Source organism: Choloepus didactylus (assembly GCF_015220235.1).
Source record: "Choloepus didactylus isolate mChoDid1 chromosome 13 unlocalized genomic scaffold, mChoDid1.pri SUPER_13_unloc1, whole genome shotgun sequence".
Lineage (NCBI taxonomy): Eukaryota > Metazoa > Chordata > Mammalia > Pilosa > Megalonychidae > Choloepus > Choloepus didactylus.
Genome location: NW_023637588.1, coordinates 1,837,747 through 1,859,660, shown reverse-complemented (window position 1 = coordinate 1,859,660; position 21,914 = coordinate 1,837,747). Strand labels below are relative to the sequence as shown.

The window sequence follows — 21,914 nt, the reverse complement described above, 5'->3', positions numbered from 1 at the left end:
GTTACTGGAGGACTATATAAGATCAGACAGAAGGAGCAAGCTAGTTCAGACAAGAAGGACACTTTGAAGAATGCACAGAAGCTGAGTGAGTAGCTGCAGTTGAGAGACAGTTTGAAGATGGCCATTGAAAGCATATTCTTGTTCCAGAGAAGCTAAGAGAGGACAAACACCCCAAGAGCAACTAAGAGTGACATTTTTGAGGAATTGCAGCCTAGAGAGGAACATCCTGGGAGAAAGCCATTTTGAGAATAGAACTTTGGAGCAGATGCCAGCCACATGCCTTCCCAGGTAACAGAGGTTTTCCAGACACCATTGGCCATCCTCCAGTGAAGGTAACTGATTGTTGATGACTTACCTTGGACACTTTATGGCCTTAAGACTATAACTTTGTAACCAAATAAACCCCCCTTATAAAAGCTGATCCATTTCTAGTGTTTTGCATTCCAGCTGCCTTAGCAAAGTAGGACAGCACCATTTTGAGAACTGGCTCTATTTGAAGTACTTTCTAAAGTTTTAATTAATAAGGAGTTTATTATTATAAATTTTCTATGTAAGGAAGTAATATATCAAAGATGTTCAAAACTTTCTCAGAGCTACGAAGCAAGTGAATGGCAGAGTTGAGGCATAAATCATATCTTCCTATGATGGAATGACAGCTTAACTGCTGTACTGTCACACATAAATTAAAGCTAGACTTAACATTGATTCATGAGAGCAACATAAATAAAGTTTTATTGTGTTCAATCAAAGCCTGTTGTATTTCTATGATACGACAGTAGAATTTTGATAATTGGCTTGAAAGGATAGTCTGATATGTAGAAAATGTTGAGAAAATCTTCCAGAGGTGACTACCTTCAGTGTGGAACGAGTTTTACTAAGTTAGATGTATTTTAAATATTGAAGTCATCATTTTTAACCAACCTAGTCACATGATGCTATCATTAAACTTTCAGTAAACAGATTGGCAAAAAACAGAAACATCAAGCAAAGCAAAACTTCTTAGTGAACTCTTTCAAATGGTCCTGAACTAAAGACCCTCAAGGAGGGAAAAATGAGAGAACTTATAGTCTTGCAAGCAGGAGGTCAGTCTGAAAGTAACGGCTATCTGGCAATTGTCAGATGTTCTCTGTGTTGTAAATGGTCATATGGTTCACAAGAAAAATGAAACAATAAAATCAGAATGTGAAGTGTGGGACCTCATTAATGTTCCTTTAGAGAAGTTAAGGCTGGAAGGATAAAGAGATCTGGAAAGGTCTATTCCACATTCTCCAGTCACCAAGGAAAATAGTTTAAGCAAGTTCAGTGGAATATGTGCTGTTCGTGAGGGTAAATTAAGAATTTAGCCTAGGGGCCCATAAGTGAAGGGGCTTCAAATACAGGTTAAAATTTCACAACTTATGGTTTTACTCATGAAGAGAAACATTAATGAGGAATTTGCTGTAAATCAACATGCATTTATTATTCACAGATTTACCAACAATGCATGTGTAGACACATATGCATAAAACAATCTTTTTATGCCTCAGCTTATTAACATTCTGAATTATGTTCAGCTTGTGTGGTAAAACAAAATATTTTACACAACACAGAAGACTCAATACATTTTGCCTTTTTCAAATTCACAATGTTATTAAATAATTACTGATTCCCAAAACTAATATCAAATTTCATAAGTAGAAAGGAAAGATGCCAGAAGCTGCTATTCTTATCTTATAGGCCTGTGAAGGTACATTGTGGTGAAATTAATGAGTGCATGAATCACCTAATCAATAGATCAGTACATCACATTTTCAGATAAGGTCATCAAATGTAGCTATTTTTAGTTCCAAATATAGAAATGCATATTGATAGTAATAATATGAGTAAAAATTAAAAATATACATAGTGCAAATAAAAGTATAATGTAATGCAGAAATAAATCAATCAAGTGAATTCTCACAAAGCATCCAACTTTTAGAATTTTTATAGTATGTAGAGAGACCTTAATTTTGAAATATTTAAAAAATGTTAAATTAATGATTTGGAGATTTTTCTAGGAGTCTTTATTTCAGGATTTCAAATATGCCATATATTGCATCCAGGTTGGTTTTCATTCAATAACACATTGAGTAAACTTAAAGTATTTTACAGTAAAATGATGGAGATATGAGATACTCAAGTTCAATCAATTTAAAGTAATAAAGAATCTTTCATAAAAACCTTGTGACTGAAGTGTTAAGGGAAGCCAGAAAGGTGTAGTTTATATATGAGATCATCAAGGGCAGTTTTAGTTTTAAAATATATTGTGAGATTCATCTTTCTTACTTGTTCTGGATTGCTAATGCTGCCATCATGCAAAATACCAGAAATAGATTGTCTTTTATAAAAGTGGTTTTCTTTTGTTACAAAGTTACAGTCCTAAAGGCATAAAAGTGTTCAAATTAAGACATTAACTGTTGATGAAATATGGCTAATGGCTTCCAGAAAACTTCCATTAGCTGGGAAGACAGGTGGCTGGCAACTTTTGATCCCAGGATGTGTTCTAGCTTCTCTCTCAGCTCCTGTGCATACTTGGTTCTTTCTGCCAGGACATTTCTCTCCAAGCACCTGGGGGTTCTGTGTTATCATACCCCAGGGAAAACTCTGGGCTTCATCTGGTAGTTAAACATCCATCTTTCTGCATCTCCAAATATCTCTAAGTGTCAGTGTCAGCTCTTATCTCTCAGCTTCCCTCCAAAATATCCCTTTCTGCTGCTCTGAGCTCATTCTATTTGTGAGTTCTTTTCTAAGATGCCAGTGATTAAATCTAGACCAGCCCTGAATGGCAGGGTCAATATATCCATGGAAAAAAATTAATCAGTTGATTGAGTCATATCTCCATGGAAACACAATCAAAAGTTTCCAACCTAACCAACACTAATACATCTGCCCCCAGAAGGTTGCATTAAAGGATATGGCTTTGGAGGGAACAAAATATATCCAAACTGGCACATTCCACCCCTGGATCCCCAAAAGACCTATTCTTTCCAAATACAAAATACATTCATGCCATCACAATATCACAAAATCTGAAATCCTTTCAATACCAATAGGTAAGTACAAGACCCCATCAAAATCAGTCACAGATGTGGTCTTGTCTTAAAACAAAATGCTTTCCTCTCTGGATATGGACCTGTGAAATCTATAGCAAGTTATCTGCTTCCAATATATAAAGGAGGGACTGTCATAGGATAAACATTCCCATTGCCATAAGGAGAAACTGAAAGGATAACAGGGTTCACAGTACCAAAACAGTTCCTAAAATACACAGGGCATGCTTCATTAGATTTCAAAGTCTGAGAGTCATTTATCAAATGATGTTTTATCATTGGGGCTTGTGAGAGCAGGAGTCCAACAATTTCCAAAGTCTTATATGACAGCCCCTTTTTCTCCAAATGCTAGGGTGAGAGCTCCAACATATCCATGAACTGTGAAACCACATCCTTCTCAGCCCCACCCTCCACAAGCACCAGGGTGGCTACCAACTCTTCCATCTCCAGGGAACATGCTCAACCCTATCTAAACAGGCTCACCACAGTCACCAGGAAGTGTGCTCAAATCTCTCTGAGGTCTCAGGTAGCAGTACTCTTCCTGAGCATTGAGGCAGAAGGCCCACACTCTGACTCCAGGGCAAATTCACCCTTTCCACATGCTTCAGTTGCTCTTCTCTCTTTCCCAGAGATTTCTTGACTTCAGATCTCAATTTACATGGTTCTGTCTTTGAAGACATTTCTCCTCCAATTTTTTTCTCCTCCATTCCCTCCAGCCCAAAGTGGCAGTGGTTCCATTTATAGAGATATTGCAAACAATTGTTTCCTTGGTGCAAGAAAACAGGGGTCAAAACCAACAGAAAATCAGGCTTTCCACAAATCCTTTCTTAATATCACCATTTCCAATCCTGGCTTGTACTGAAATGGCAGTCAGTTTCCATGTATGGTTAAATCTTCCCATGGGACAGTATCCTCTGGGGTATCACTTTCTGGTAGCCCTGAGATTTGCAACCCTTTGATTTCTTGTTTCATTGTACCCAAGACATAAATTCTTAGCATATCCCTTTCCTCTCACATTTTACTATAAGCTGCAAGGGGAAGTCAGGCTGCATTTTCAACTCTTAGTTTTGAAATCTCTTTAGCTAAGTATCCAAGAACATCATTTTCAAATTCTGTCTTCCATCCAAAAGCAGTACTCATTTTACAAAACTGTCTTCCACTTTAAATCAAGGATAGCCTTTCTTCCATTCAACATTTCTGTTCAAGTCCATACCAGAGCTATCTTTAGAGTCCATATTTCCAGCCACAGTCTCTTCAAAGCCATGCTAGTGAACTGGTGACCAGACTTCAAGCAGCAGGCAGGTGGAAATGCTGGCTTCACTCTGGGTGGTTGATGTGCATAAGATCCTGCTGTTTTCCAGGCACAGGGATAGAAAGAAGCACTCCCTGCAGGAGCATTGCAGAAAGCTGGGGGGATTTCTGTGACCACCCAGGTGGGAGCCACAACAGCCACTGCATATGTGCAGCATGCTTGGGCTGGTGTTCCTCAAAGCCCAGTTGGCCACCATCACGGGTGCAGCTCTTGGTGTCTGTTGCAGCCCTGTGTATCTCTGGAGTTCAGAGATATGGAGTTATTCTTGGAGCCTGTGCTGGTTTCAATGTATAATGTTGTCAAAAAATGCCATGTCTTTGACACAGTCTTCTAGGGGTGGATATATTAGTGTTGATGAAGTTGGAAGCTTTGTATTAGATTGTTTCCAATGATATGTGACCCACCCAACTTTGGATGATAACTGAATAGACAATTTCCATAGAGATGTGGCCATGCCATGCAGTATGGGCCTTGATTAGTTTGCCACAGCCCTTTATAAGAGCTCATACAAGAGCTTTCTGCTGCAGTTTACAGATATTTTAAAGACAGCTGTTGAAAGCTGATGCTGATATTTGGAGAACACCACTTTGAAACACAACGTGGGAGCAACAGATGACAGTCACATGCTTTCCCAGCTAACAGAGATTTTTGGGATGCCATTGGTCATCCTTCAGTGAAGGTACCTTATTGTTGATGCCTTAGCTTGGACATGATTATGGCCTTAAGACAGTAACTTTGTAGCCAAATAAACCCATTTTATAAGAGCCAATCCATTTCTGGTATTTTGTATTCTGGCAACATTGGCAAACCAGAAAAGAGCCCATGACTGGGAAATGTTATGGGGCAAGTCATGCCCAGAACAGCCCAAACACCCATCACCTCAGCACCCTTAGAAAGTGTTCCATCATTGCCACTGCCTGAGCCATGCTCCTGGAGATAGGTAATGGCAACACATTTTTAATGCATGGCATGAGCAAATGCCTTATCAGGATTGTGGGGGGTTTTCCATTCCCATGTCCCCAAATACCCCAGGACTTACAATCTTATTATTCTAAGATTTAATTTTACTTCCATTTTAATTTGAAAGACCAGTAAAGACATTTAAAAGGGAAAATGTCTGTATCACCAGAAATGACTCCTGAGTTATCTGTTTATTTATGTTCTGTTCATGAGTGCCCTGTATATACTTGTTAACAATATATAAGAATTATGACAGATCATCTTTGGTTGTACATTTGTTAGTTAATATTTAAAGATATTTTCTGATTTAAACTAGTCATCATAATTATGTTTAGAATTGTATGAAAAAAATAGAAGTTGAAATTTAGAATTTTCAGCCACAGTTTTACCTCATAAATATACACATGTGCTAATCTGTTGAAAAGAACTGATTTCCCTGCCTACAACTCATTACAAAATCTGCATTCAGCAGTTCCAGATCACCTCACAATCCTACATATTAATTTATTTTTCACTAATATGTCAAAAGGAAAAACTCTGAATTCATATCTGAATTTTGTTGTATATCTTTCTTGATAGTTATTTTTCCCAGTCTGATATTCCTTGCATGAACTCCAGCTGAACAATTTTTCACCTTGATTTTAGTGTTGACATTTCCTCAGTATGAGAAATTTAACATTGATGGGTAAATTGAAAACACCAAAGACTTTTCTTCATTCTATATACACTTAGAATGTATTATACAATGTGAAATTTCACATGTTCTACACATTGATTTGTAAGTAAAGAATTTCTCACATTTCTCATTGAGTAGTCACTCCATCAAATATTACATCTTGTTCTCTTAGAATATTCTCCTCATATAAGGATATTTCTGTCCATTTTTAATGTTTAGGAGTTATTGCTACTCTGAGCTATACTTGTATAATAAAGGATGAAGCTAAGCTGAAATTTACTATAGGTAATTAGACTTTGAGCTCATCCTATGTTACTTAAAGATAGATTGCAAATAAAAGCATTCACCCACTTATTAATTTGAGAGATATTTATTACACTCCTGTGTGAATTCTTTTATTTTAAATGTTAGAAATGTGGCTGAAGACTCTTCCATAAGCAAAACATATTTAATGAGTTCTCTGATGTCCAATAGCAGAATAATATCTAAAGGTCTTCCTACTTAGATGGGAGAAATGTTTTCTCCCCAGTGTTAATTACCTTATGTCATCTGAGACTACCAGTGAAGCATTTCCCAGATACATGGCAGGTGTATGGTTTCTTCTCACTGTGAGTTCTTTCATGTAACCTAAGTTTACCACATAAATGGAAGAATTTCCCACATAGATGGCAGACTTATAGTTTCTCCCCAGTATGAGTTTTCTCATGTTGCCTAAGTTTATCATGTACATAGAAGGATTTCCTGCATAGATGGCAGACATGTGGTTGCTCTGCAGTGTGAATTCTTTCACATCACCTAAGGGTACCAGAAAGACTGAAGGATTTCCCACATATATTGCAGACATTGGGTTTCTCCCTAGTGTGAATTCTTTCATGTTGCCTAAGGCTACCACAATGACTGAAGAATTTCCCACATATAATGCAGATATTGGGTTTCTCTCCAGTGTGAATTCTTTCATGTTGCCTAAGGGTACCACAATGATTGAAGGATTTCCCACATATACTGCAGATATTGGGTTTCTCTCCAGTGTGAATTCTTTCATGTTGCCTAAGGGTACTACAACAACTGAAGGATTTCCCACATATACTGCACATATTAGGTTTCTCTCCAGTGTGAATTCTTTCATGTCACATAAGGGTACCACATTGAATGAAGGATTTCCCACACATATTGCAGACATAAGGTTTCTCCCCCATGTGAGTTCTCTCATGCTGTATGAGTGTACAACTATCAGTGAAGTCTTTCCCACATACATGGCAGACATATGCTTTTACTTCAGTATGAGTTCTTTCATATTGTCTGACGGTGGTACTAACTGAAATCTTTCCCACATCTGTAGCAGACATACAGTTTCTCCACATTGTGAATTCTTTCATGTTGTCTGAGGGTAGAACTACCAGTAAAGTCTTTTCCACATAGATGGTAGTCATATGGCTTTTCTCCAGTGTGTATTTTCTCAAGTTGTCTAAGGCCAGAACTACTTCCAAAGACTTTTCCACATAGATGACAGTTATATGAGTTGCATCCAGTATGAATTTTCTTATTTTGACCAATGAATGATAACTGAGAACTCTTTGAAATTGTTTGTTTACATTGGGTTTCTTTCCCATGTCAGTCATTGTGAAGTGAGTGAAATATTCTCCCAAATCATTACTTTCAAGGGGATCCTTTTCAGTGTGAGGAATCTGCTGGTATAAATGACAAGAGAGACTCTTAATGATGTGTTCACATGTATTTATTAACATAATTCTCTAGTCTAATCATTCAGAGAGTCTGCAGTTATCTCTCATTATAATAGTTCCATGTAAACAAGATGCTATATTCTTTTATGCACAGATTTTCTCTTTTGTATCACCTCTACTGCAGAGCTATCTAATTAATTTTGAAAACCTCATTATGTTTCAAAGAAGAGATATAGAAACTATGTTTATGCAATTGTTCTTTTATAAGACTTCAAGTTATGGTTTTGAGCTCAGGTTAATTTTTTGCTTAATTGAAACTATCTACAACTTTTTGATGGGAGAGAGAGTAATAACATCTATAATTACTCAGGTGATTGTGATGATCTCCTAAATTATTCAATCCTATCTCTCTAATTGAGAGACAAATTCTCACAATCATGAAACTTAGCTTTGTCTGGTTGGTAGATGTGTCCTTCTTAGAGATATGTTGCATGGTTATCATTTCTTCTTTTTTATGGTCATTTTCCCTGCCTGGAACAATTTTAAAAGCACTAGAGAGTGGCATAAGCAGAATGAAATGTTTGAAAACCCTCAATTATCATGTGATTATTTTTCATATATTGTCATTTAGATCAGATAACAATGTAAAATTAACGTGTACTTTAAGAGGTAGAAACAGTTTTCTGGAAATTGACAAATAAAATATTTTCAGCATTAAAGTAAGGGAAAATAAGAAGATAAGATGGGATATTCAGTGGTAAAGAGAGGGAAAATCCTCAAATAGGAGGACAAGAACACAGGCCATTATGTGAAAGTGTAACTCCTGTAAGTACACAAATACCATTTCCCTAAGTGAAAGACACAGATGGATTTTTGAATAGAAATTGATACATGTATGGAAAAATTACACATTGGAGGAGATTTTCACCCAAATTCATAGCCTACATTTCAGAGAATATCATTCAGTTCAGGAAGTCTTCTGTTGATACTTCTAAGGACATGCTTATTCAGTGACAATCCCCTACTCATAGTGAAGCATAGAGTCTTAGAAATCACCTGGACTCTGTACTTGGAGAAAGCTTAATCATCTCCACAGTTCTCCTTGTTCTGACTGTGAAAGCAGTTCTGTTATGCAGACCTGATAGCCTATTTATGAGAAAAAGAAACATAGATTTTGAGATCTATAGTCATATAAGTTCATGATCAAGTCCAGGGAAGACTATAAGGAACAGAAGGTAAGCTCTTATGAACAGCACAAGAAAGTATAATTTAAATACAGCATATTGAAAATCCTTTTCCTCAAATGATGATTCTTGACCTTCAGTCAAAAACACTAAGGATATATTGATGTCCATGCATAAATTCCTGGACTACAGTATAAATATTTTCAAACCAGGAGAAATTATGATTCCAAAATGGTTGAAGTATATTTTATAAAAGCATCCAATAAATATAAGCTCAACCAAAACAATCTATGTTCTATGTGGAAAATAGTATGCCTTCAGTATGCCAAAACTCCATTACAGTCCCTAGTGAATAATAATTATCTAGAGAATATTTCATCCATAGAAATGAAATTTATTGCATTCTCACATTGTTATTAACATTGGAGATTGAGGAGCAAGAAAGATCTGAACTTTTAGAGTGGAAAATCACATGCTACTGGTGGGACACATAAGACATAAGGAATAAGCAAAAATACAGTTTCTTTTAAGTACCCATAAATGAAATGAAAGAATCAGAGTAGAGATCAGTGTGGCACATGGGGCCATTGTCTAGATACTTGAACAACTTAATGCTAGATTAAATAGATGGATGGATGGATGAATAGATAGAAAGCTGTACATAGATAGAATAGTTTGAGAATCTCACCCATGAACACCAGATGATTTATATTCTCCAGCATAACATCTCTGAACATCTTTCTCTGGTTTGTGTTGAGCATGGCCCACCCTTCTTTAGTAAAGTTGATAGCTACATCATTGAAGGTCACTGATTCCTATAATGACATAGGCATTTTGGTTCAGTCAATGCCACCCCTACCAATATCCAGAGTACATTGGATGAAATGAGAGCCCTGAGGAAGGGTGATGGTTGTGTACAAAATACTCAAACTGTGTTTGGGATTCCAGTTAGATCATTCTTACTGCTCACCCAGCATCTATCACATACACTCACAGAGACATATACACTCTGAGTACATAAAACTTCACCACAAGGCAATATTGCATAACAGGTAGAATGATATAACCTGAAAATTTGCCAAAAAATATGATAATAATAACTTCCAGATGGTGATCATAAAATTTTCACTTGAGAATTCATAACTAAATCTCTTTCATCAAATTCAAGTAAATCCACAGACTCATCATAAGGGATATTTTGTGTTATGCCTCAGAATCCATCTTATTTTTGCCAAGACTTGCCTCAACACTGATCATTGGGCTAGCTAACAATTTTCCATCCCTGGAGATATAACTTCCCAGGTTTCAAACCTAAATCTTTTGTCATCTGCCTCATCACTGACATGCTTCACCCAGAATACACAGGTGGTTCCAAATTGTAAGGTAATCATCCCCAGAAACCTGAGTCCCTGAGTATCCTTCCCTTTTCACAGGTTTTTCTTTAAACAAACCACTCACTGACTCTGGTAGAAAATCTACTAACTTACCCTTTTGGCCCATATTAAAAGCACAAAACCAAGGGTCTGTTTTGCTCAGCTGTGTGCTGCCCACACAGAACCAGGGCTGTTCATGATTCTCACTGGCTCCACATGATAATCCTTTCTCCCTAGGGTCTTGGAGTAATGAACTCCTTTTTCATGTATTATTCTTGCACACCCCAATTATGTAATACCTGATGTGTACTCAGATATAAATTTAAAATCCAACTTCACCAATTTGAGGCATCTGCAATGACCTCAGTTTCCCTGTCTAGGAAATGGTTTAATAAAATGGAACAAGTTTTGAAAAGTCCAATGAGCTGATGATTCCTATGTAACAAACTCTTGTTAAGTAAAAGTGATAAAACTATTAGTCATTAAAATGGAAGATATAACTGAAACAAAGAACATAATTCTGCAGAAGTGTACAGTTTTTATACAGAACTTCAGAACAGTATTATTCTCCTTTCATCTCTAAAAACTCAGGTTTTTTTATGAGATATGAGGTTAAGCTGTTTAGAAGGAAAAACAAGGACCCCCTGAGACTACTATACTAAATGACAATCCTAAGATGACTCTTCCTATGGTAGAAGTCCTCCCATATTCAAGAATTACCTGGACCTCCAAACTGGAGCTTACATTGTATCTCATGTATACTCATCTTGAGTCTGTTCAGTGATAAATAGACTTGTTGTTTTTCTGTTCTCTTGATAGTTCTTCAAATATTTTCACTTGCCCTAAGATTTTACTATACATACAATACCCTCCTGTGTGCACAGCTTAAAATAGGGAAACAATATTGCCTGTTCATTGCTTCCACTTCCAAATTGTACATATGTTTTTTTAAAAGAGAGAAAATGGTTAACTGGGGACCAGATGGTAATGAAGATTTCAAACATCTTTTCAAAATGTGAAAATATTCTCTCAAAACTGTAAGAAGTATTGGACAAAATAAATACATTCCTTTTCATTGCCTTTTCTGTCCTCTTTCTTGTTCTCTCCTGAACATGGCATAGTCCTGACCCCAGCATTCATAACACTTGACTCATTGAGCCCACTTGAGGAACCATCTGCCTCCTCATTGGACTAAGTTGTGCAATTTCTCATCTATATCCCTTATGTTCACCACAATCCTAAGAAAAGCATTACCACTAAAGTAGTGAATGACTGAATTACTTCCACACTGAGACCATAGGATGTATGAAGAAAATAAATCCTCTCATATCTCTTCTGTGAATACACAGCTTTAATAGAGGCTGGAAAAATTAGTGTAAATGGTGGAGAGATTACTTCTTATCCACTCCCTCCCGCAACATAATTATAGTAGAGGCCTGGGTATGCACAATTGGATCTCAAATATGTGAGTTTCCCATGAGTGTAGTTCGAATGTGCCAGACCAGTATGGGAAATCTGCATTCTTAGAAAGGATTAAATTTCAGTAGAAATAGCAATTCCCTTCTTATCACTGGTTTCATTGTCAGTAGTTCTGCCACCAACTATCATCCTCTGGGTTTTCACTCCCAGACAGTCCAAGAGCTAAGCATCCAAGCTGAGGATGGAGCAAGAAGCCATGAGAATCAAACTTGTCCTATCACATATACCCAATCCTTCACCTGGAAATAACCTCCCCAGTTCATCCAAGAGAAACATGTAGTTTAAGAAAAACAGGGGAAGGCCCTCATCTCCTAAAATCATATATAAGAAGGCTATGGATTATGTTGCTAATAATGAAAATGTGACACAGATATCTTATAAATAATAACATAAAAATCATTGTGTTTAATATGTTAATTATACCATGGTGCTCAAAATCTTTCAGTCTCTCCATGATTCAAAAATATGTATCCCACTTGAAGAGTTAGGCTCCTTTGCATCTTCTCAGCATCTAGAACCAATTATAGCTTCTTAACTCTGCTGTGAATGAACTCCTTTAGGCATTTGATAGCCATGTAGCCAGTAGTTCAAGGCTAGGAATCCCTGAAGTGAGTAAAAGGGCAGACGGTTATCTGGAGGTGTAAGTGTATGTTTTGGAGGGAGAGTGCCTCTCATTCTGGGAACTGGGAGGCAGATTTAAGAAGTCCCAAATCAAAATAATGTCATCATGAGAGCTGCTGATGATTTGAAACTCATCAAACTGAAGCTGAAACACATGACCAGAATGTTCCACCAACATGCACAAACACAAAGTGCTTCCTGGTGTGCAGGGTTCAAGAGCAGTTTGCAAGTTCCAAACTTTAATTTTCCCATTATAGGCCCTGCTGACAATCCTTTTATTATCAAGTGGATGTAGTGGAACAATTCTTCATGTCCCTTTAGGACTCTTAAACAGGTGCCACATTTGATATCCCATAACTTAATTGTACTATTTGATGATCCACTAACAACTTGCTGATTCTTGTACAGGAGGTAGGCAATGTCTCACTTGTGCCCACTCAAAGTACAAATTCACAGGTACTCATGCCTCACACTTTGATGGTTCTGTCACCAGAGGCACACATGGTTTACTTATTATCAAAGCCTACCACATTGACACTAGTGTGGTGGCCAACCAGGACATGGCATAAAGTGATAGCAGTGGCAGAAGCCATGTTTCACATGGTGATGGAGTGGTCCTTGGAACAGGTTGCCATGAGTCCATCACTAAAGTGTAAGTGCAATACAGCCTCATTGTGGTGGATCAGTGTATTCAGAACTTCACCTGTGTTCGCATCCCAGACTCTTACTGTAGAGACCAAAGAGCCAGATACAATGACATGTTCATCATACTGGAGACAAAGGACAGCCTGTGTGTCCCATTAACAGTTTCAAACATTCCAAGCTGGTTTTATCCCAAATCTAAATAGAATTATCTCATAGGCCACTGATAATTTTTTCATCACCATACTGTAAAGAGTAGACAACTTTACTATTTTCAGAGTGGCACTGAATCCTCTGCAAGTTGTGTCATTCAAACCACCAATTAGATTCTATAGTCTCTATATCCTGGATAACCTTTGGGTATAATGACCTACAAAATAAATTGGAAGGGCCATCTGTTAGTCTGTTTTTAAACAGGTACTGATCCCACACTCTTTTTTCTGAAGGGCCCTTCAGGATCTGTGTGTACAGTTCAATCACCTTCTTCCAAAACATTCCTTCTGAAATCACTCATTGCCATTCTTTACAAACCAGCTCTGCTGCACACAGAGACATGGAATCCATGTAGGGAAAAATGTTTTCTGCTATGTGATCTAAGCAGTAATAAAGTCCTGCTGCAACATGGGCTTCAGGTAAGAGTTAATATGTTCATGCTGTTAGTGACACGTTCATGAAATAAAATGTTCCACAAATTCCACTTGACCTGATTCAGAGCCCTCATCAAAATATTTAATAAACAAGTCTTTTTTTTCTTTTTTATAGTTTCCATCTGATGGCCTCTTTCTGGAGATGATCACAGATGATGTTCCATTAATTATCTGGAAAATATTTGTACTTCAGATCCACCAATCCGTAATGAATGGGTGTATTCCCTTTCAGACTAGTCTGAGTAAAGACAGCAGTCAAGCATCTTCCAAGATTCTTTCTCTTTGTGGTATCTAGCTTTCTTCAACAAAATGCCAAAAATATACTCTGGCAACATGAGCTCAATTGTCTTGTCCTTGTTCACTGAGTCAGGCTCCATGGTGGCCCCAGCAGCCCTGCCTCACTCTCTCCACACAGCAGTGAATGGCTCTAGTGGAGGAGGTGACAACAGTGACAGAAGAGGCCTAAAGTGTTCTTTTAAAACAATGAGGAAAAAATTATACTCTGTAATAGAAAATGGAGTAATGTTCTAAAGAAAGGATTAATACAAGAAAAATACAAATGGGAAATGGAAAAAGAAGAAATTTAGCTTTATTAATGAAATAAATGCAAATTAGAATAGCAAAAAAAATAGGTATCTCTAACTCATACTGTATGTGGATTTTGGTCTTCTCATGCACATAAATATTGTGCAAATTCTCAGTTTTATGTATTTTTTCATTTATGCTCTAGCAAAGGTCCTCCAAGACCTATCCATGCCATCCGGACCCTCACTCCATTCCTGCTCTATCCTTCCCTGGCCTTTTGTTTGCACTTGCTGTAAATTATCTTGATTCAATTCCTTGGGGTTCTGGAAAGACCACTTTCTCAACACCCTTGACACTGATTTTCAGAACTTTCACTAGTGGATTTGGATATTGTGCAAGACTGCAACTGTTTTGGACCCCAGAAGAGCCACAATTTTTAATCCAGTCTTGTTGGGTGAGATTTTTGATTGTTTTTTTTTTTCCCAGGAGGTGTGACCACATCCATTCAAGGTAGATCTTAAGTAGATCACCAGAGTCCTTTAGATAGCTGAGATCCCACACAGACCCAGAAACCTGAGTTGTTTGAGATGCAAATAAATGTATATTTGAAGATGCAAAAATGAAAGATGAAGCAAAGATGCTAAGAGAGAACTCCCAGATGCTTAGAGAGAAAGGCCCTGGAAGAACAAGTAAGGATGCACAGGAGTTGAGAGAGAGAAACTACAAAAGAAAGAAGCCCAGAGACATTTTGGAGAAAGCTATTTTGAAACCAGAACCAAGGAGCAAAGGAAGAGCAGACTCCAGCCATGTGTCTTTCCATCTGACAGAGGTGTTCTGGATGTCATCCACATTTCTTTGGTGAACCTATCCTCTTTTTGATGTTTTAGTTTGGACACTTTGGTGGTCTTAGAACTGTAAATTTTAACCTAATGAATCCCATTTATAAAAGCCAATCCAGGAAGGCTTCTGGAAGACGGCAGTTAGGAGAGACAGGGCAAAAACATCTCCATGATAAATACTAGATAAAAGACAGAAAGTGGCCCAGAACACCTATTTTAGTGATGCAGCTGGACAAAGTCTTCTAAATCCAAAGGGACATGCACTTGGTAAAACTGGGAATCTGCATTCTGAAACAAGTGCGTGAGCCTGCTAGATAAGCAGCAGCCATGCTGCAGTCTCAAGAAACTGGGGTTGGCATTTGGAGTTGGACTAGTTTTAAAAACCCAGAAGTAGCAGCATATATGGCAGCAAGACTTGCACAGTGAAGTGCGGCAAGAACTGCATCCCCACAACCTGTGGTCATGCATCAATATCTGGTGTAGACAATAGCTTTTCAGGCACCCAATGTTAATTGTCTCAGAGCTAGGGAGGCAGAGGTTAGCAAAAAGGGGAAAATAATCACACCCCATACAGCCATCTTGCAGGCAGGCTGGGAACACTCCTGTCCAGTGCCATCACCACAGCCCAGAGCTGCTCAAAACAACCCAGCACAATGGGAAGTGTTTCAAGCAGCATGTGCACATGCCACAATATCTGGCATAGATGATAGGCTTTTCACACCTGCAGCTAATTGTCCCAGAGCTAGGAAGGCAGAGGTGTGCATAAAGGAGGAAATCAATGTGCCACATACAGCCATTCTTTCAGCAGACTGGGAAAACATGTACATGGCCCTGTGACCCAGGACTTCCCTTGGGGGATGGTGCTCACTTATGATGTAGCACAATCTTCCCTCAGTAGAGGCCCTGGGAGGGCATGGCTTGGAAGAGGGACCCAGTCAGAAGTGCCAGGGACCATACACCAATACCAAGAACTTCTGGGTCATGGCAGAGACAAACTGTGGTGAGACTCAACTGAAGGTTTAGACTCTTGCAACAGCTTTAAATCTCAAGGAACACTTGGAAGGTTTGATTACTAAAGCTACCTTCCCTCCCTAACCACTCAGACACATGCCCCACATTCAGGGTGGGCAGCAACAGCTACACATGCAAACTTGGCACACCAATTGAACTCCCATAAGATTCCAACCCCCACTCATCACAAAGACAGAGTTGGAGAAAACTGTCTTGAGGGGAATAGATGGCTCATGGATGCCACATGCTGGAAGTTAGAGAAAGGGTATGCCACCAAGCTGTAGATCTGGCAAATTAGGGATAAGCATTTGCATAAGCCTACATATCCTAAAATAGCCCTATAAAATTAAGCAAATGCCAAGAGGACAAAAACAATAGAAAATATTAAAACATATGAAGCAGGTGATATGAATAACCCAAACCCAAACACCCAAATCAAGAGATCAGAGGAGAAACGGTACTTGGAGCAATTAACAAAGAACTAAAGACAAACAATGAGGGCATGGCACAGGATATAAAGGACATGAAGAAGATCCTAAAAGAGCACAAAGAAGAAATTGCAATAGTAAATAATTAGACAGTCTTATGGAAATAAAAGAAATTGTTGACCAAATTAAAAAATTCTGGATACTCACAGCACAAGACTAGAGTAAATTGAACAGCAAATCACTGACCTCAAAGAAGACAGAATGGAAAATGAAAGAACAAAAGAAAGAATGGGAAAAAAATTTTAAAAATTGAAATGGACCTCAGAGATATGATAGATAATATAAAACATCCAAATATAAGAGTAATTGGTTTTCCAGAAGGGGAAGAGAAGCATAAAGGCCTAGAAAGAGCATTTAAAGAAATTTTGAGTGTAAACTTCCCAAACGTTCTAAACATTATAAATACACAAATCATAAATGCCCAGCAAATGCCAAACAAAATAAATCCAAATAAACCCACTCCCAGATATATTCTGTTCAGATTGTTAATCACTGAAGAGGAGAAAGTTCTGAAAGCAGCAAGAGAAAAGCAATTCATCATTTACAAAGGAAAAAGCATAAGACTGAGTAGTGACCACTCAGTGGGCACCATGGAGGTGAGAAGGCAACGGCATGACATATTTAAAATTCTGAGAGAGAAAAATTGCCAACCAAAAATTATTTACCCAGAAAAGCTCTCCTTCATATTTGAGGGAAAACAAACTTTTGACAGACAAACAAATGCTGAGGGAATTTGCTAACAAGAGACCTGACCTACTTGATATATTACTGATGGGGAAAAAAGAAAGGCTCAGTATAAAGAGATTCATTATGGGTATATTAAGTGTGAGTGGAAAAAACATATCTGAAAACATAAGCCAAAGGAGAGGATGGCTATTCAAGAAATGCCTTTACAGTAATAATGTTGAATGTAAGTGGATTAAACTCCCCAATTAAAAGATAAAGATTGGCAGAATTTATCAGAAAATATGAACCATCAATATGTTGCATACAAGAGAATCATCTTAGACATGGGGACACAAAGAATTTGGAAATGAAAGGATGGAAAAAAAGAAACACCTGAAAAAATGCTCAGTTTCACTAGATATCAGAGATGCAAATTAAGACCACAATGAGATACCATCTCACACACAATTAGAAGGGCTGCCATTAAACAAACAGGTAACTACAAATGCTGGAGAGGATGTGGAGAAATTGGAATTCTTATTCATTGTTTGTGGGACTGTATAATGGTTCAGCTACTCTGGAAAACAGTCTGGCAATTCCTCAGAAAACTAGATATAGAGTTACCCTTCAAACCAGCAATTGCTCTTCTCAGTATATATCTGCAAGTTCTGAAAACAGTGACATGAACAGATATCTGCATGTCAATGTTCATAACAGCATTATTCACAATTGCCGAAAGATGGAAACAACCCAAATGTTCTCCAACAGATGAGTGGATAAATAAAATGTGATAAACACACATAATGGAATACCCCATTGCAGTAAGAAAAAACAATGTTATGAATTATATAACATGGATGAACCTTGAAGACATAATGCCAAGTGAAATAAGCCAGGCACAAAGAGAAATATGCTATCACTAATGTGAACATCGAGAAATATAACACAAATGGTTTATAATGTAGAATTTAGGGGACCTAATGATACAGAGCAATTAGTAAAGGGAGGACAATGACCTAATAAGAACAGATAAGTTATTTTGGGTAAATTTAACATTCTGGGAATGCCCAGGAATGACTAATGTTTGTTAACTTCTGGTGGGTATGGTAGGAACAAGTTTATGGAAATGTTACTATCTTAGGTTATCTGTTTTTCTTATTTCTTTTCTGGGTTATAGTCTGTATATTTTCTTGGGGTAGAATAGTAACATGTTGGAAGTAAAGTAGTTATTTTAGGTTAGTTGTCTTTTTCTTATTCCCTTGTTTGGGTTTGTTTTAAATGTTTTTATATTGTATATTCAAATTTTTTTGATATAGTTAATAGTTAATTTAAAAAAAAAACAATGAAAAAATATGCAGAGCCCCCTGAGGAGCTGGGGGAGAATGCAGGGATGTTGGGCTTCCCCACCTTGAAGATTACTGATGTGCTTACAGACACTGGGGACTGAAAGTTTGATATTCCAAGACCTCTATCACGGTACTTGCCCTTGGGAAGACTGTTACTGCAAAGGAGAGGATAGGCCTGCTTATAACTGTGCCTAAGAGTCTCCTGAGTTCCTCTATATTGCCCACATGTGGCCCTCTCTAGCTAAGCCAACTTGGATGGTGAAATCACTGCCCTTCCCCCTATGTGAGCTCTGACACACAGGGGTATATATCTCCCTGGCAACATGGAATTTGACTCCTGGGGAGGAATCTAGACCCAATATTGTGGGTTGGAGAACATCTTCTTGACCAAAAGGGGATGTGAAATAAAATGAAATAAGTTTCAGTGACTGAGAGATTTCAAAAGGAGCTGAGGTCACTCTGGTGGGGACTCTAATGCACAATGTAGATAACTCTTAGGTTTTAATGAATTAAAATAGCTAGCAGTAAATACCTGAAACTATCAAATTATAACCTGGAGCCCTTGAATCTTGAAGATGATTGAATAACAATGTAGCTTATGACGGGTGACAATGTGATTGCAAAAGCCATGTGGATCACACTCTCCTCTGTCCAGTGTGTGGAAAGATGAATGGGAAAATGAGGGCAAAGAAAACTAAAGGAAGAATGGGAGAGACAATTTGCATGTTCTGTTTTTACTCTTGTTTTATTTATTCTTGCTTTCACTTTTTCTGGTACAAGGAAAATTCTAAAAAAATAATCAGGGTGATGAATAAACAACTATATTATGGTAGTGTGATCAAATGATTATACACCTTGTATAATTGTATGGTATGTGAATAAATCTTAGTAATTTTTTTAAAAAAAACAAATATCTGTCATTCAACTTCAAAATGATTTCATTATGGGGTTAATAAATTCAAATACTACCTTAATTTGGGATGTGTCAGTGATGTCCATACAACAAACCAATTTTTCAATTCCCCTTTATAAGGAAGTAATAGGAACACGTGGTCATAATATTTATGTCATCTCCCACAATCCTCAGAAGTGAGGAGGCTCAGAAAATATAGAATGAATGGTTCCATCAGGCTATCCAGTTGCTCCATCTGATAATTTCATAAAAGGGTTGCTGTAGTACTGCCCCATATTATCTTTATTAGTGGGAACATCCCTGCATTTCTCTTTCTCTCTTTATATGTGGTATGTTTGTTTGCATGTGTGTGTGTGAAAGCATTAATCTTTATAGCCAGTAAATTTTTCCCTAAAACACTGTTAATAATGTATTTCATGGACAAATGGTGATAATTTGTCATAAAGAATGGTAGGCTTAATTCACCAATTTGTACCCAAAGCCCAGAAAACAAGAGAAAAAAATGTGCATTTTTTGTGATGCTATTGATGTTTAACTGTATTTCTTTATTTATCTTCATAATTATTCTATTTACAATTATTTACAAAGTTAACAAATGATATGAACACAAATTCAGAAATTTCAGAAATTTTAATATGATAAAATTACATGGTAGAAAAATTACACAGCTAGAATTAGAATTTTTCTCTGATTTTCCCCAAGCATAAATACTTGGAGTTTTACACATCAGCATCCCAGGTTTTTACATGGAATGTCCCTCTCACATCAACATCAGAGTTCCCACTCTGGGGCTACTACTGTCTCTCCTAGTTTCTCCACAAAAATACTCCCTATACCGATTCTCATACTACATGGAAATGTATATTGCACTGGTCCCCTCTTAACAAACATCATTTGCTAGCTCTCATTTTACTGCCCAGATTACTCCGAAGTTTGTAATTTCAACAGATACTACCAGGCAAACATTATGTCCCTCTGACTGTTGACATTTACCAACAGAACCTCAATATTCAATGACTTCAAATACCTGTAATTATCCATTGCTACATCTTGCACATACATGGGTAAGATATTGATCCAGGAATAAGCACAGATTCACAGTTCTAGGGGTTTTATATATACCTGAGAAACTGTACTGTCTTGCTAATTAGATCATTCCTGCACACTACATAACTACTCCAACCCGTCTCCAAACCTTTTGAATCTCATGCACTCTATCACTTACCCTCATTTTAACAGATGAAATTACTTCCTCCTCAGCAGATGGAAACTTAATCTGCCAGAATTACACTGTAATTCCATAATATTTTCAAATACCCGTGAATGCATACACATTATTAGTTTACTCCATCTCTCCTATTAAATAGAAAGTCATGGTACCTCTGGCCAAGTCCAATGTCTCCAAATGATATCAATCTCATCTTTTGTTGTGCACTATATTATTGATTATAATTAAATTGCCTTTATCAGAAACCTCTTGCTCTCTTCACAAACTCCTCATTTAAGCTCATTTTAGATTCTTCCATTTTGAAAAAATTAAAAACAAGGAAATCTGCATATGCATTTTCTCTCAAGTTCTTAACTCTCCAAGATCTTCCTTGACAAACTGAAGCGCACTTAGCATGGCCTTACATTAACCTCAATCTTTGATTCACAAAAACCAAGGCTGGTGTCATCACTAATCACTAAGATCTACCCATAAATAAATACTTACTTGGAACAAAATTATTGGACGCACAATATCCTTTTAGGAGCTTCCTTTTCGTTTCTTTTTCTGATACCACATCTTCTGATTGTATTCATACTACTCTAGACACTTCCCCATGTCTGCTGCAAAGACTCCTTCAAGAACCTATTAGAACATCTTGAAAAACAAATCCTAACCCCTCTCTCCTCAGTTCATGTGCTGTACTGGTCTGTTCTCACATTTATTCAATTTCATTAATTTCTTCCATTGATATTCTAAACTGAAAGTCAGAAAACACTTTCTGGATTCCATTTCAGAGCTAATCATGGCTACTTGCTTAATTGTGTGCACCTAAATGAAATATATCACAAGATATATTCTTCTTATAGCCAAAATTTAAATATTACTCCTCCCTCCTGTCTCTAATCTTTGTTAATTCTCCAACAGGCATTCAATATTCATCTTTTACATGTCCTCTTGAATCACCAAGGCTTAATTAAACTTGCTATTATCTCTACTGAGGACTAATTTCACCCTAGCTTTCCACCTCAATCCACAAGCATACCTTCTCATACTGACACTCATCTCTCTTCAATTTTAGTTTAAATGAAATTCCTCAGAAATTCCTTCAATGAACAACAACAAAGTTAGCTTTGCCTTTCCTCCTCTCACTTAATTACTATCCCGTTTACACCTTCAGCAACTCACCAATTTGCCAGCATGAAATCAATCAATCAATGTATACCTCCATCCACTACCTATCTATGGTCTCTCTCTTCTACTGGTCTAAATGCA

The 21,914-nt window shown here is 37.3% G+C and overlaps 1 pseudogene; it reads right to left on the bottom strand.

Moving 5' to 3' along the window:
* Window positions 1-12,362: 12,362 nt before the first annotated feature.
* Window positions 12,363-14,021, bottom strand: LOC119524788 (annotated as a pseudogene).
* Window positions 14,022-21,914: the final 7,893 nt, after the last annotated feature.